Below are 16,569 nucleotides of genomic sequence, written 5' to 3'. Positions count from 1 at the left end.
TCCTCCGGCTAGCACACCGCCCAATCCGGCTGACTCCCCCTGAGCCCTTCGTAGGAAGTGCTCCTGTCTCAGCGGACGGCTGGACTTTTTTTTTCCAAGTTCCTCTCTGCTACCCCGCCCACCTTCGGTTCTCCCCCCACCCCCCATCAAATATAAGCCAAGGGAAAGACTCCTGAAGAAATTCATATCGCCTTGTTAATGGTATTGCCCATCCCAGCGATGCTACACACTTGAACCCTCTCAACCCAAAGCTATTTTTCTTTTCCTATATATTTTTTTAATTATACAGACTTATCTAGCTCACGGGTGCCATCACCCATGGGAGAAATCAGAAAACAACTTGCTAAAGTCATTTCTCTCTTTCTACTCTGTAGATCTCTGGGATCGAATCCAGCCCATCAGATTTGGCAGCAAGCGCATCTCACCCTCCAAACCAAGCCTGACCCACCTGGTAGAAGAAAAGAATGGACTTCTGCAAGCTGTTCTCTGATCGCCATACGCACCCACACACGTGAACCCCCGACTCTTCATACACAACTGATTGGTTAATTAATCAATTAATTAAAATGTGATAATTTTTGAGGCAGGGTCTCACAATGCACCCCTGGCTGACCTTTAACTCACTATGTAAACGTCCCAAGTTCTGGGATTACACACCCAGCATAAAACATTTTCAAAAGAATTCCAGGCATCCACGTATCTGGGAGTCGGAAGATTTGAACAAAGGGGGCAAGGTGGTTTTATTAAGTCCTTTCTCAAGGTAAAAGTCCTATAGTGAGCCAGAAAATTTTTCAGACAATCCTTCCCCCTCTATTTTATTTGGCAATAGAAAGAAAAAAAAACAAAAACAAAAAACTTGTCTTGCTTGAGTTTGGGTGGTTTAAAGAAAAAATAAATAAGAAGAAGGACGTGATGGCTCCTAGGTATGGTGGAGGTGAAGGTTTATCGTAGATAAAAGGAAGATCAGAGACAGAGGCAGAGACATCTGGGAGAGTCCAGAGTGAACATGACCCTGAGCTGGGCTGAGGAGAAGGGGGAGGGGAGAGCCAGACCAAGAAGCCAGGAGGGTAAAGAGTAGATGAAAAGGCCAGGTAACCAGAATGTCTGGATTATATGGTGAAGAGCAGCTAGGGGAAGGGCAGCCCAGGCTCTAGACTGGAGAAGGTTAGGGTAGGAGGTAGGGTATGCCTTCCACACAGCATAATGAGTAGGGACTGAGGGATCTGGTGGCCAGGGTGCTTGGATATGTTAAACAGGCACTTCAGCTGTTTGTCCCAAATTTGAGACCTAACAGTAGTTTTGTTTGTTTATTCTTTGTTGTTGCTAGGGTTTTGTTTAGCTTTGTTTGGGTCTCTTGCAGCACAGGCTGGACTTGAACTCTTGATCCTCCTGCCTCCACCTCCCAAGTGGTGAGATTATAGACCTTCCCTCTGCACTTGGCTAATTTTTATGATTTGTAAATGACCTTAAATAGGAAGCACATTTTAGTTGGTGTTTCACTTCTTGAAAAGCATAGCATGCTTATTATGTGCAAAGGCAATGCTAATATTAGTCCCAGGGAGTGAATGAAACAAAGCCAGTACCTCAAATAATAAGTACTGAGTCAAGCCAAGATTTAAAAACCACACACACACACACTGCCAACGAGGGGCGGTGACTTGGGCCTGTAATACAGGAGGTTGAGGTGGAAAGATAAGACTATCCTGGCCTAAGGAGTAAATCCCATGTCAGCCTAAACTACAGCGTACAACTTTGTCTCAAAAACAACAACAACAACAAAAACCAAGGCTAGGAACGTACCTCAGAGTGTTTACCAGCATGTTCAAGGCCCTGGATGTCATCTCCAGCACCATATAAACGGGATACTGTAGCTCACACCCATAATTCCAGCACTCAGGAAGTGGAAGCAAGAGGACCAGGAGCTCAAGGTTATAGTGAGTTTAAGGCCTGCCTGGACTACGTGAGACCCTGTCTCAAGAAAACATTATACTGTGAAGGAACATTGAATAAAGAATTGTCTCTGAGCCTGATGGGCTGAATTCAATTCCCAAAGCCCACATGGGAAAGGAGAGAACTAACCTCCAAACTTGAGAGAGAGAGAGAGAGAGAGAGAGAGAGAGAGAGAGAGAGAATAAATAAATATAAAACCGCGTGGTGGTAGCACATGCCTTTTATCCCAGCACTCGGGAGGCAGAAGCAGGCAGATCTCTGTGAGTTCGAGGCCAGCCTGGTCTACAAGAGCTAGTTCCAGGAAAGGCTCCAAAGCTACAGAGAAACCCTGCCTTGAAAAACCAAAATAAATAAATAAATACATAAATAAATTTTAAGTTATATTTAGTAAACATACAATAATTATTTGTAAAAACAAAAGGGTCACACAGATACTTAAAAGCTATGTGCACTTTAGCAAATGTTTAGCTGTTTCATGCTTGGTCTGAATCCTAATTGTTTCTACCTCGTGTGGTTGTGATGAAGAGTAAGCGAGTTAATGCTAGGAAAGAGAAAGCGCTTCAAACACAGCAATCACACAACAAATGTCAGCTATTATCACTCAAAAATTTGAGGAGCTGGAGAGATGGCTCAGTAGTTAAGAGCAATGCCTGTTCTTGAAGACAACTTGGGTTCAGGTCCCAGCACCCACATAATGAGTGGGTGCTGGGACCTGAACTGTAAGTTCAGTTATAGAAGATCCAACACCCTTTTCTGAACTTTGAGGGCAATGGTCACACATATTGTGCATATATATATATATATGCAAAGCATTTATACACATAAAATAAATAAATGATTTTCTTTAAATAAAAACAGAGGTAGAGAGATGGTTCAGCGATTAAGAATAGTTATTACTTGGCCAGGCAGTAGTGACACATGCTTTTAATCCCAGCACTTGGGAGGCAGAGACAGGCTGATTTCTTTGAGTTCAAGGACAGCCTGGTCTACAGAGTTAGTGCCAGGACAACCAGGCAGGGATACACATAGAAACCTGTCTCAGAAAAAAAAAAGAAAAAGAAAAAAGAAGAAAGAAAGAAAGAAAGAAAGAAAGAAAGAAAGAAAGAAAGAAAGAAAGAAAGAAAGAAGAGAGGGAGTGAGGGAGAGAGGGAGGAGGGAAGGAAGGAAAGAAGGAAGAATTCTAGGGACTAAGGATTTACCTCAGAGGAAGAGTATCTGGGTTTGATACCCAGCATGATGATAAAATAATATTGTGTATGCACACACAAAAACTCACAGCTACTTTTGACTGAAATTGAGACAATCCTAATTGCTCTAAAGGCTCTCAAAATCCAAATTCAAACCACTGTTGCAGGGTTCTTGGGCCTTTATGGTGGTGCTATCATGTAAAAATAGGCCAGAGACTTTTAGGAAGCCAAGCCCCAAGTTGAGTTGCCTTGCCCAATCTTGATACAGGGGAAGGCATTGGGTCCCTGCCTCAACTTGATGTGCCATGCTTTGTTGACTTCCGTGGGATACCTTACCCTATCTGAATGGAGGAGGATTGTGTGGGTTAGAAGGGAGGTGGTGGAGGAAATGAGAGGAGAAAAGGAAGGGGAAACTGGGGTCGGTATATAAAATAAATGAAAAATTTAATTAGCATGAAAACGGTCCAGAGAGTTCACCTTTGCCCTCCTTTCCTCTTCTCCTCTCTAGTACCCTCCCGTGTGGATGGCCAGCCTACTCCTTTCTGCACCTCCTAAACTTTTCCCTTTGTCTTCCCCTGCCCTTCCAGCCAGTCATCAGTTCCCATCCTGGTGTTTTCTGTTGTGCTGTGCCCAGAGCTAGGAGAGCCAGAAGAGGTCAATAAATATTTGATGAACTGAATCTCACCACCTTGCCTACTGGAAGAAAAAGGCCATTTCCTTCCGTGTCCCCACCGACTCCACACGTCCAAGCAAACTCGTTTAAAGCCCTTCTGTCCTTCAAGGAGGCAGAACCCTGAAGGGGTAAGAGAGAAAGGAGATTAAGGAAGCCAAAATGAAATTATTTAGCCATTAACCCCTTTATATTTATTTAATCCAATAGAACATGCTCTTCTAGAAAAGGAGAAACCATTACATCTGTAGGAGGAATAAGAAATAGCCCACATTATCGTAAAGGTTAGACTCTTCAAGCAGAAAATCTGTAAGTGGGCATGTCATAGGTGGTACGCAGTATTGTTGAATTAGATAAACACTGGAACCAAGATAACCTTTTGCTTTAACCTTGTTATCAACAAACAAAATCACGACAAAGTGAAGTATCTAGAAATTTTTCAAGCCTTCTCAGTTTGATGTAAGAAAAGATATGTGAGGAGCTACTGAATTCCTTCTTAGAAATCCGCGTATCAGGGACTAGAGAGATGGCTCAATGGTTAGGAGTGCTTACTGCTCCTGCAGAAGACCCAGGTTCAGGTCCCAGCACACGCATCTGGCTGCTCACAGCTGCCTGCAACTTCAGTTCCAGGGGATCTGATGCCCTCTGGTCTCCATGGGCAACTGTATGTACATGGTGCACATAAATTCACAAACACACATATGTATATACATACCTTAAAAATCATTTTTAAAAGAACATGTATTAAAAATATTTGGTAACTGGCTTAGTTCTAGTCAACAGTACCTTCTAACGCCCAGAGCTATGACAGAGGTTCTGAGGGACAAGATACACATACCGTATCCTCGAAGATTGAATTTAGGGGAAGACGAGATTCGCTGGGTAAGAATATACAACAGTGAGACTATTGGTAGTTCAAGGAAGGCAGCCATCGGCTTAGAAGGCAGGAAAGGAAAAGGATGTGAGGACTGGGTTGAGTGCCTAGGCAGTATATCCTCTGGGGGATATTGGAGGCTTCCGCGTGACAACAGGAGCAGACCACAGACGGTTCATCAGCATGCAGGCCTGCCTAGATGGAAAAGCGCTGCCACGGGCGTGACTTTCTTGCTGATTAGATTGATCCCAAAATACAGTGGAGGGTCGAGAATGCTGGTTTGAGGAGTTTAAGGTGATCCCTGTAAGAACAGGAAGCAACAGGAAAGAATTTTTCTGAACCATTTTTCACGGGAGAACTCGCGCAGCTATCAATAGAATGGATTGTGGCATGTAGTGACCTAGAAGCCGAGGGAGACTGCCACAGTCACTAAGCAGACTATACATACCGTAATCATTTCTAAAAATATTAGCAGAGCCAATATGCACCGTAATTAGCTGGAGCGAAGGAAATGAATGTGGATTTCTGAGTCCTATCCTCACACCTACCCAGCTGAAATCTCAAGGCAGGGAGGTGTCAGGAATCCCTGGATCTGTAACAAGTATCTCACACGATGCACATCTTAGAGTATGATCCCAGTGATCAGGGGAGACAGCTCAGTGGCTAACAGGCTTTGAATACCCAGAATGCATGTGAAAAAATAGCACTTGGGAGACAGAGACAGGAGATCCCCAAGGCAAGCTGGCTAGCTATACTAGCTGAATTGGCAAGAATCCCTTCCAGGGTGAGAATAACATAGCCTCCACACATACACATACACACACACACATATGTGAGCCCACACACATACAAAAATACACACCCACATTTACCCACCCAGCATACGTCTACACACTCAAGGAGGAAAGGGTTTTAAAAGAATTGAACCCCAACACATACCAGATGACATTTCACATGAATTTATTGAACTGAAAAAAAAAAATCAAACCAGCCAGACTTGATGTCCTGTAATCTCAGTACTTGAAGGCAGAGAGACAGGAAGATTGACAGTTCAGGGCTATATAGAGAGCTTGAGGCCTCAGCAGGTGAATACACTTGTCATCAAGACTGTCAGCCTCAGTTCAAGCCCTTGGACCCACATCACGAAACTAGAGAACTGACTCCGGCACGTTGCCTTCTGATCTTCATGCATGCGCTGCGGCACCCACAAACGCACACGGGTACAACGTAAGTAAATGTAATGAAAACAAATAAATTGAGGGGGTCGAAGAGATGGCTCAGCGATTTTAGAGTAATAGCTGTTCTTGCGGGGAACCGGAATTTGGTCTCCGGCACCCACATGTGACTGACAGCCTTTCCTCACTCCACTGCTAGGGGTTCTAATGCCCTCTTCTGACCTCCTCAGGCACTGCATGCATTTGGTACAGTACATACATACATACATACATACATACTATATACAGGCAAAACCCTCATACATATAAATACAATAAAAATCTGAAAAGAATGCACTGGAACAGGTCCTAAAGAGATGGCCTTGTGATTAGGGGCACTTTGCTGCAGATGATCTGAATTTAGTTCGTAGCACTCAGACTGGGAAGCTCACAACCATCTGTACTCTAGTTCCCAGGGAGCTGATGCCCTCTTCTAGCCTCTGCTGGCATCCACATTCGCTTGGCATTCGCACAGATCATACACATACATAGACACTTAAAAACTAGAACAAATGTTTTTTTTTTAAAAAATGTACTGGAACAACGACTAGAAGGAAAAGCAAGCAATATTCACAGGCCTCTGGATAGTGGGCTTGGGGGGTTGTTGTGGTTTGAATAAGAACGGCTTCCATGGCTCGTATATTTGAATGCTTAGTCATCAGAGAGAGGCCTTGCTTGAGAAGAATTGGGAGGTGTGGCTTTGTTGACAGAAGTGTGTCACTGGGGCGGGCTTTGAGATTTCAAAAGCCCATGCCAGGCCCAGTGTCTCTCTCTGCCTGCAGATCAGGATGTAACTCTCAGCTACTGCTCCAGTGTGTGCCTACACACTGCCATGCTCCCCGCCATGATGATGGTAAACAGAACCTCTGAAACTATAAGCAAGCCTCCAATGAAATGTTTTCTCTTGTAATAGTTGCCTTGGTCACAGTAAGAGGACAGTGCCTAAGAAAGGAGCTATGTTAGTTACTTTTCTATTGCAAGATAAAACATCATGGCTATGGCAATTTATAAAGGAAGCCTTTATTTGAGCTGATGATTCCAGAGGGTTAGTGTCCATAAGTACGGCAGCAGGTGGCAGACACAGAGCTGGAACCGAGAGCTCACATCTCAAACCACAGAGAGAGCAACTGGGAATGAATGGCACATGTCTTTTGAAACCTCGAAACTTGTCCCGGGGACATATTTCTACCATCAGGCAATACCTCCTAAACTTACCCAAATAGTGCCACCAACTGGAACCAAAGGACCAAAGGATTCCAATGCTGAGGCTGTAGAGGATATCTCATCAAACCCTTCCTCCTATAAATTTCTTTGGCCACGGTGTCTTATCATCACCATAACATGGGTGCCATTCATTCACTCATTGCGTTTCCATTTCCACACACCCCAATGTGTAACACTGATAATAAGGAAAAGTGTAATTGTTGAATCTTGGTGAAGTTCCTGTAGTCCAGGCTCTGAAATGGTGAAGAAGATTTTATCAGTAAATATAGAAGAGACTTTGGAGAACTAACTTGCTAAGTAAATTTATGTGACTGGCTTGCAAGCCAAGTTCTGGTGAGGAATAGCACACCGCACAACAGAAATATTCTTACCCATTAACTAGAATCATCCCTGTAGGCATTAATGTACCAGGAAAACCAAGCTAGCAATCAGAGAGTCACCTGTTATTTGAACAGATAGAACGCAAGGGTTTTGAGGGAGCTCTGCCAGTGAATTATTTGTGACAAGTCAGCCAACCTGCTGTTCCTGTGACTCCAAAAGTACCTTATAAATACTGACTCTCTGATGTTCTCCTTTTCCACCACCTCTAACTAGTAACTAGAATCTTCTGTCATTACAATATTGCCTTCCTCCTATCCTCATTATGCGTCACTGTTTCCAAGGAAACAGCTCGTCTTACATGAATTACATTGTAGACTCCCAGGTGAGATATTGGAAAGCATCTTAATCTCATCTCCAGTCTATGTACAAATTATATTTACCAGGAGTTGCTTCTGGGTAGAGTCACAGATGGCTAGTTTTATCCACTGTAAGCCGCCTTTAAATTTTTTTTTTTTAGCTGAAGAGTCTATCATTTCCTGATTTTTGTGTCTAATCTTTCTTCTAAAGTGTATACTCTGTGTTTAGAGAAACACATTATATTGGGGGCCCTTTGGCTCTCTGATAATTGCCAAGGGGTTTGGATGAAAGCACTTGGGAGAATGGGACTACCTCCTAGCAAAATAAAGAATTCAGAAAGGGAATCTTTTAAGAGAAAGAAAAGATAGTGGAATATGAATAGAGGGTCCAGTGGACATGGACATCATGAGTTAACATAACACAAAAGCTCCTACATTTTGTGTAGGAGGAATTACCCTGGAAACTGTCGCCAAACTAACTAGCTCCTTCATACTTCTAGTTTCTAGGGTAACAGATATTTACTATATTACATTTGCATGGCTGGTATTAATGTTCATTTTCTCACTTCCTAGGGTCTCCACACTTGGCTTTTTTATAGTGCTCAAATTTGCAATTCAATGTTCCCAGCATTCCAGCACTGACAGCTCATCCCTCACAACTAGATGAAGAGAATAACCTGGGAACATCGATCCCACATCCTGCGCCACACCGGAACACTATCAGTACAAGTATCTCAGCTTTATGCCTAGGACTTAGCACCAAAAGCACAAATCCTCCAGCTACCCAGAGGCTATAATTTCTGTTCTCTCCAAATCGCCATCTTCAGCAGACCCGTAATAAAAACACCGGTCTCTCTTCTCTTTCCTGATGATGACGTGTTCCTCGGTTTCTTTCAAGTGTCATTGTTAGAATGCAAGGGTTGCCAGGACTAGATTTAGTGTCTCGCTCCTTGTATGGCCCATAATTCTGTGAAGATACTGGTTGGTGAAAAACATTTGTACCTATCCCTCCAACTGAGTTGTTAAAGTGTATTATGTAGCTCCTAAACTTTTAGAGAGGAGTGGAAAATAGTTGCTAAGGTCTCTCATAGTCCAGACTGACCTTAAATTCCTGATGTAGTTAAACATGACCATGACCTCCCGATCTTTCCACTTGCATCTTCCCAGTACCAAGGTTATGGGTGTACACAGCCACACCCAGGTGCTTCTTAGTTGTGCTTTTTTAAAGATGATGTGGTAGTTTGAATGCAATTGGATCCCATAAGCCCATAGGGACTGGCACTACTGGGAAGTATGGCTTTGTTGGTGTGGGTATGGCTTTGTTGGAGGAAGTATATCACTGTGGGTATGCACTTTGAAGTCTCATATATGCTCAAGCTATTCACAATTTCTCAGTTCACTTCCTGTTGCCTTCTGATCAAGGTTTAGACAATGGTCTAAACCTCTGAAACTGTAAATCAGATCCAACTAAAAGTTTTTTCTTTATAAAAGTTGCCATGATCATGGTGTCCCTTCACAGCAACAGAAACCCTAACTAAGACAGATGAGGTCTTTGTATGAAGCCATGGTTGATCTGCACTCACAATGTAGACCAGGGCAATCTTTAACTCATAGAAATCTGCCAGTCTTTGCCTCCTGAATGCTAACATTATGGCCCACCACACCCAGATTTTAAGCTTATTTGTTTGTTTCCTAAACTTATACTCTGGACATTTTTCCACCCTGAAAGAACCCAATCTTGCTGGAAATGGAAATGATCCTTCAGAACAGCCCTTGTAATAAAAGATACCCAGTGTTTATTAGACATTCACACAGCATCCCAAATGCTCCACGAGGAGCTGCCTAACTTACAGGGGAGAACATTGATAGCTGGACTTTATATACAAAATAACTGAGACATACAGAGAAATAAATAACATATCCAAGATCATACAGAAAATGATAGAACTATACTTCAAAGTCAACTGTCAGATACCCATTTCCCACTTTAATATTTGAACATTTAACCAATGATCCTCGAACTTTGGTTTGTATCAGCATTCCCTGGAAGGTCCTTTAAAATGCAAATCAGTGCCTGTCCGTGAGGCAGGATGATCAGCAAGTTTGCAGTTTAAGGTTATTGTAGGCCTTATATCAAAAATATCTATAACCAGGGTTAGATATATAGATATATCACAAAAGCCCTTGCCTTGCAATCATGAAGGCCTGAATTTGATACCCAGAACTCACATTTTTTAAAAACAGGCATAATGATGGACTTGGTGGTATACATCTTTAATCCTAACATTCAGGAGGCAGAGGCAGGTGGATCCCTGTGAGTTCAAGACCAACCTAGACTACCTAGAAAGTTCCAGGCCAACCACATAGTGAGACTCTGTCTTAGTAAAAAAAAAAAATACATGATGTGCACATGCATGCATCGATGCTTACATAAACACGAACACACACATGCAAACAATAAACAAAAGCTACTACTCAAATGGTTAGGTCCCATCTCCACCATTTCTGATTGAGTAAGCCAAAGAATTTATGTTTCAAACACTTTTTCAAATGATGTTGAGGTAGTGGGACTTGAGGATCACATTTGGAAGGCCTCTGTTTTGTACTGCATAATGTTTTACATCATCTCCCATGCAGGACAAATGAACCTAGCATTGTATGATGATAAGATATGTATGTGAAGAAACGGCCTTGCGCTCTCCTCTGTGTTCTATGCTCAGGGCTCGGGGTCATGGGGAACTGATTTGCCTCTCTCCAAAAACAACTGGATTGGCTAGCTATTCTATTCTAGAGGGAAATATCGTGCAATGACTGGGCTCACAGAACACAGCATTTCAGGAAAGAGTTGGCCATATGCTCAGTTTCTGACCTTTAGTCGTTGCTGCTACTAAATGCTGCTAACTGTAATGTGTAATCTTTATCCTTTTTTGAAGTAACTCCAAAAGGTACCTGAGAGTTCAGGATTTAATACAACTGACACATTCAGCCTGACCCTGTGGAGGGTCTCCATTAGCACCACCTCGGGAAGCTGAGGAAAGATTCACTGCTGTGCAAGCTCTCCTTGGAGCTGTTGTTCACACCTACCTTGTAAAGAACATACATTGCCTTCAGGAGACAGGCAGAAGCAGGAGTTAAATATTTCACTGAGACACAGCTGAGGTCCCTGCATTTTCAGGCAACAAAGCATAGTGCAGTTCTTATTAGTGGGGCTGCACATGAAGATAATTAGGAAGTTCTTGAAAACTTCCAATACTCAATGGCAACTAGAACTCTGCGTATGTCATTTGTGTGTGGGGGGGGTGGGAGGTCCTCCTGTATATGTGTTGCTTTTATTGGTTAATGGATAAAGAATCTGCCTTGGCCTGTGATAGGATAGAATAAAGCTAGGAGGTAAAAACTAAACTGAATACTGGGAGAAAGAAGACAGAATCAAGAGAAGCCATGTAGCCTGGCCTGAGACAAACACGGGAACTTTATCCAGTAAGCCACTGCCTTGTGGCGATACACAGATTAATAGAAATGGGTTAAATTAAGATGTAAGAGTTAGCCAATAAGAAGCTAGAGCTAATGGGCCAAGCAATGACTTAATTAATACAGTTTCTGTGTGGTTGATTTGGGAGTCTGGGCAGCAAGGAACAAACAAGCGGCCTCTTACAACGTGTGTGTGTGTGTGTGTGTGTGTGTGTGTGTGTGTGTGTGTGTGTGTGTGTGTGTGTTCCTCTTCTCACTTGAAACAAAAGGCAAATACATCTAGAGTGTAGGAAAGTCTGTCTGTCTGTGAATTATGCTGTTGCTGTCAGACATTGGTTGAAAGTGCAGGAAGAATCTGGATGGCAGAAGTACCTAGGAAAAGAAAAGATATGTTAGCTTGTCAGATCCCTTATCTTTCGATAGCAATGAAGTCTTCCATAGCGATTATCACTTCCAAATAGTAAAAGGCATGGTTTCCTTGCTTCTCTTGGTGCTCCAGATCATGGTTTCTTTGACAAGTGGCGAGTGTGATTCCATCAGTTGCTACAGGCCAGGCAAATGTTTAAACATGGGTTCTTAACAAATAGAATAAGATATGAGAAAAGAAATGAGGTGTAGTTATTGGAAGCGAGTCAAGAATTATCATAATTTGCAGTACATTTGGTTGTCTATTCAGACAATTCCCAGGGGGAGTCAATTGAAACATGAATAGGATTTAAGAACAGAAGAGAGATTTAGAAGAGAGTTCAGCCAAGTGGCTGAAAACAGTCAACAGATTTTCTATAAGCTGGTCACAGCAAGTCAGAGGATAAAATGGGTGGAATGTTTTCATGATAATAACACGAGGATAAAATCGCTAGTGATATGATTTCTAGTCTCAGTTAGAAGTGGTGTTGTAAACGTTCAGGTATAGCTAGTTAGGAGGATGAGACAGGAGTATCATTCGAGCCTAAAATTTCCTGGTTATCCTGGGCAGCACAGTGAGATCTCATCTTAATGAATGAGTGGGTTCTGTGTTAGATTTTACACCTCTGTGAGAAAATATGTGGCAATGAACAACTTACAGGAGTAAGGACTTAAGTTGGCTCACAGTCTCAGTCCTGTCCAGCTGGTTCCATTGTTGTGAGTCTGATGAGAGGTCTGACATTACGATGGGGGCATACAGTAGAACACATAGTCCCTCCAACCCCTAGGTAGAGAGGAAGCTCAGGCAAACTGGAAGGCGCTATAGCAAAATCTAGACCCCTTTCCAGGAAGGACATTTCTTCAGTAACCTGTTTTCTTCTATTGGGCCCTATATTTTGAAACTTCCATCAGCTCCCAAAATCAAAGTTTTAACACATGAACTTGTGGGGAACTTTTAATATTAAAAAAACTGATAGCAAGGGATCTGGGGATATAGCTAGCTCAATTGGTAGAATTCTGACCCAGCATGAACAAAACCCTGCAGTTGACTAGCAGCACTACATAGCCAGGTGTGGTGACACACACCTGCAGGCCCAAAACTCAGGGGTGGAAGGTGGGAGGATCCGAAATTCAAATACATAGCCAGTTTGAAGCCAGCCTGGACCAAAGGAGACTATCTCAAAAGGAAGGAAGAAAGACAGGAGGAAAGAAAGAAAGAAGGAAGGAAGGAAGGAAGGAAGGAAGGAAGGAAGGAAGGAAGGAAGGAAGGAAGGACAACAACCTTTTTGTGTGTATTACTTAAATAACTTATAGTTTCTTCACATAAATAGGGAAAACCCTAAAATTCATGCAGAAGCAATTTCTCAGTTGAGATTCCCTTGTTTCATTTGAAAAAATCTAACCACGGCAGGAGAGATGGCTCAGCAGTTAAGAGCACTGGCCCCTCTTCCAGGGGTCCTGAGTTCAATTCCCGGCAATCACATGATGGCTCACAACCATCTGTTGTGAGATCTGATGCTCTCTTCTGGTCTGCAGGCAGACATGCAGACAGAATACTGTATACATAATGAATGAATGAATGAATAAAAGAATGCATACTGTTCCTTCAGAGCAACCAAGTTCAAGTCCCAGCACCCATGTCAGATGGCTTGAAACTTCCTGTAACTTCAACTCCAAGGAGTTCAACACCTCTGGCCTAAATGACTACCCACAGTCTTGTGGACACATGGACACACACATAACTAAAAATAAAATAAATCTTAAAAAAGTAAAAAATCTAACTAATACAGAATGATTATTGCATACTAATTATCATGAACACAAACTTCAGGTCTCACTCCCACAGAAGTGGAGCGGTGGCTTCACACTCGGGATTCAAGGAGGGTCCAGCCACTAACCTAGTGAACTTTCTGTGACTTTCTTGGGAATTCCATCTTTCTTTGCTTTCCGTTTCTTCTGAGTTCTCCTGAGTCTTTTCCTGCTACAGCTAACTAGGATTCTACCAACTCTAGATGTGATTTATGACCATCTTAAGAAAAAAATGCCAAACCTACTCCCTAAGCGAAAGAGCACATTGTACCTAATATAGAACGGCATGACTGACCTTGAGTGACTAACCCAGCATAATGATTAATGGGACCATGGGCAGGCCAAGATGGCATGGACTACTCATGGTGTGGTGGTGTGAATGAGAATGTCTCAATTGACTCACATGTGTAAATACTTGTGCCCAGTTGGTAGAACTATTTGAGGAAGATTAGGAAGTATGGCCTTGTTAGAGAAGGCTTGTCAAAAGCCTTGCCCTCCTCCCACTGTCCCTCCCTCCTCCACCTGTCAGCTCAGCATATCAGCCTTCAGTTGTTCCCACTACCATGTCTTTATGTCACCAAAGGCTCTAACCTTCTAAAATTGAAAGTCCAATTAAATGCTTTCTTTTTATACATTGCCTTGTTAACGGTGCTTTATCAAGGCAATAGGAAAGCAACTGAGACACACTGTAACCCCCAATTCTCGCCTTTGTTTCTTCTATTCCCTATACCACACTAACACTGTTATAAGCACTTTGAAGACGTAATCCTAGCATTTGAAGGCAAGAGGGTCACAAGTTCAATGCCAACCATGGCTACATAGCAAGACTGTCTCAAAACCAAACCAAAACAAAAACACAGAAGACAGATTTTAGAGCATCAGGCTTCTGTCATTAACAGTGCAATCATACTGGTGATAAAACTCCTTGTGACCTTTGCGACCTTTGCCACCTTTGCTAAATTCTTTGATTGGCTTTCTGAAGAGGTGCTAAAGGCTGGATCCCATTGACATTCCCTTTAATTAGGACTTTTACCTTAACTCAGGAATATAGTAATAAAAAAGAAAATAAAACCTGGGTATAAAACTACTAAAGTAGTCAAATTCTGAAAAGTAATAATTTACATATGTCTTTTTCATAAAGAGGCATTAAGGAAAAGGTCAGTCCAAATACTGACCAACAGAAACATCAGTATTATGTCTTCATAGTGGAATCATGAGTCATTTTCCCTTATATCCTTTAACATTTTACACATTTTTATGAGTATGTAGTATTCCCATTATCATGTCATTTGAAATGGAAATACATTATATACAATACATTATATATAATCAGTCACTTAACTTGGAAACATAGTCTTCCCTGACTGCTCATTTTATTGACATGTTCAATGTAAGATACTTGAAAAAAATTTAAGAGTAGCATTTTATACTTTGGTGCATTCCTTCCAGACATTCATAATGTGCATGAAAATAAACAGATTCTCCTGTCTGCTTGTAACAACAAACTCAGTGTAAGCAGTGTCTGTACCTCACTTTCCACGTCCTCCTACAGTGCCTAAGTCGCAAGGCTTGAATCATTGGGGGACGGGTCCATGACTCTTCTCTCCCAGACGTATCCAGGGGATGGAACAAAATAAGATTCATTTCAAGGCCAGCCGGATCTACAAAGCAAGTTTTAGACAGCTGGAGCTGTTATACAAAGAAACCTTTCCTTAAAACAAACAAACAAACAAACAGAAAAACAAAGAAAGGACTCATACTGCTATCTTGTGCTTGTGATGTGGATTTAGGTTGAGGAGTGGTCCTATGTGGCCCAGAACCATAGCTGCAGGGATGTAGCCAGGCCTAGCTGTCAAACTCAAGATGAGTGCTGGCACCTTCATAGAGTCAGCTTCCAAATCTGTGGTGACAATGAGTATCTTGCTCATTTTTCTGTGCACAGAACTGCCGGGAAAAGGGGGACACACATCCCCAGAATGTCTCTGGCAGGGTGAGTGAGAACCTACCGTACATGGGCAGCCTGGAGAACACAACGCCCTTGAAGTTCTAACTCCACTGAAGGACGCTCTGGTGCTCAGAGCACTGTGGAGGAGTCGGCTTGTGGCCGGATCCAGCACTCAGGACCCAGCACACTGCATACAGCCTTCAGGAAGATGTGGGAGTGTAGAGAATGCTCATCACTGCTATGTCACACATTTAAAGCTCCTGGGGGCCTTCCAGGCCCTGACTGTTCAATCCAAGGAAGCTGAACTGAAGGAAGCCCTCTGCATCTTTGGCCTAGTAATAGGAAGACAAGAGCTGGCTTACGATGGAGAGATTCCTCAGGTAACATGCTTCAGACTATTTCAAATGATGTTCCTTGTCTTTTAGTCACCAAAGGAAGTCACCAAGAGACTCAGCATGAAGGGCACGGGGCCCGATTTTCCTCAATGGAATTGAGCATGAGGCACCAGGTACATACTATTTCAGAGGGTTCACGCTCAGGGTACCTGTTGAGATGGTTAACCTTCTTTACCAACATGATGGGATTTAGAATCACTATGGAAACACACCTCTGGGTGTGTCTATAAGGTTATTTCCAATGTTTTTCTTTTCTTTTTCTGTGCTCTGTGTGTGTGTGTGTGTGTTGTATATGTGCCTAGTGGGTACATGTGGAGACTAGAAGATGATGTCAGAATATCGTTATCAACTGGTTTTCTGCCTTATATGTTGAAGTAGGGTCTCTGTTGAATCTGAAACTCTATTTGGACAGTCAGCCAGCCAGCCCTCAGGAGCCACCTGTTTCCAATTATCCAGGTTTCCTTATCCCCTCATCCTTTTGTGCCCCTCACACCATGATGGAGCTACAAGTATGTGCCACCATGCTTGGCTTGTGTAGGGGTGCCTAGAACTGAATCTTCGTGCATGGACAGCAAGCACTTTTCCCGCTGAGTTATCTATCTCCCCAGCCCCGAGAAAGGTTTAATTGAGGATGGGAGACACAACTGAAATATGAGAAACACTGTTCGATGGACAGGAGGCTCAGAAGGGGGGGGGGGAGAAATGGAGCGATTAAGCTGAGCGTTCTCAATCTCTGCTTCCTGCCTGT

Source organism: Myodes glareolus, chromosome X (assembly GCF_982192425.1).
Source record: "Myodes glareolus chromosome X, mMyoGla1.1, whole genome shotgun sequence".
NCBI lineage: Eukaryota > Metazoa > Chordata > Mammalia > Rodentia > Cricetidae > Myodes > Myodes glareolus.
Note: the sequence above shows the minus strand (reverse complement) of the source record.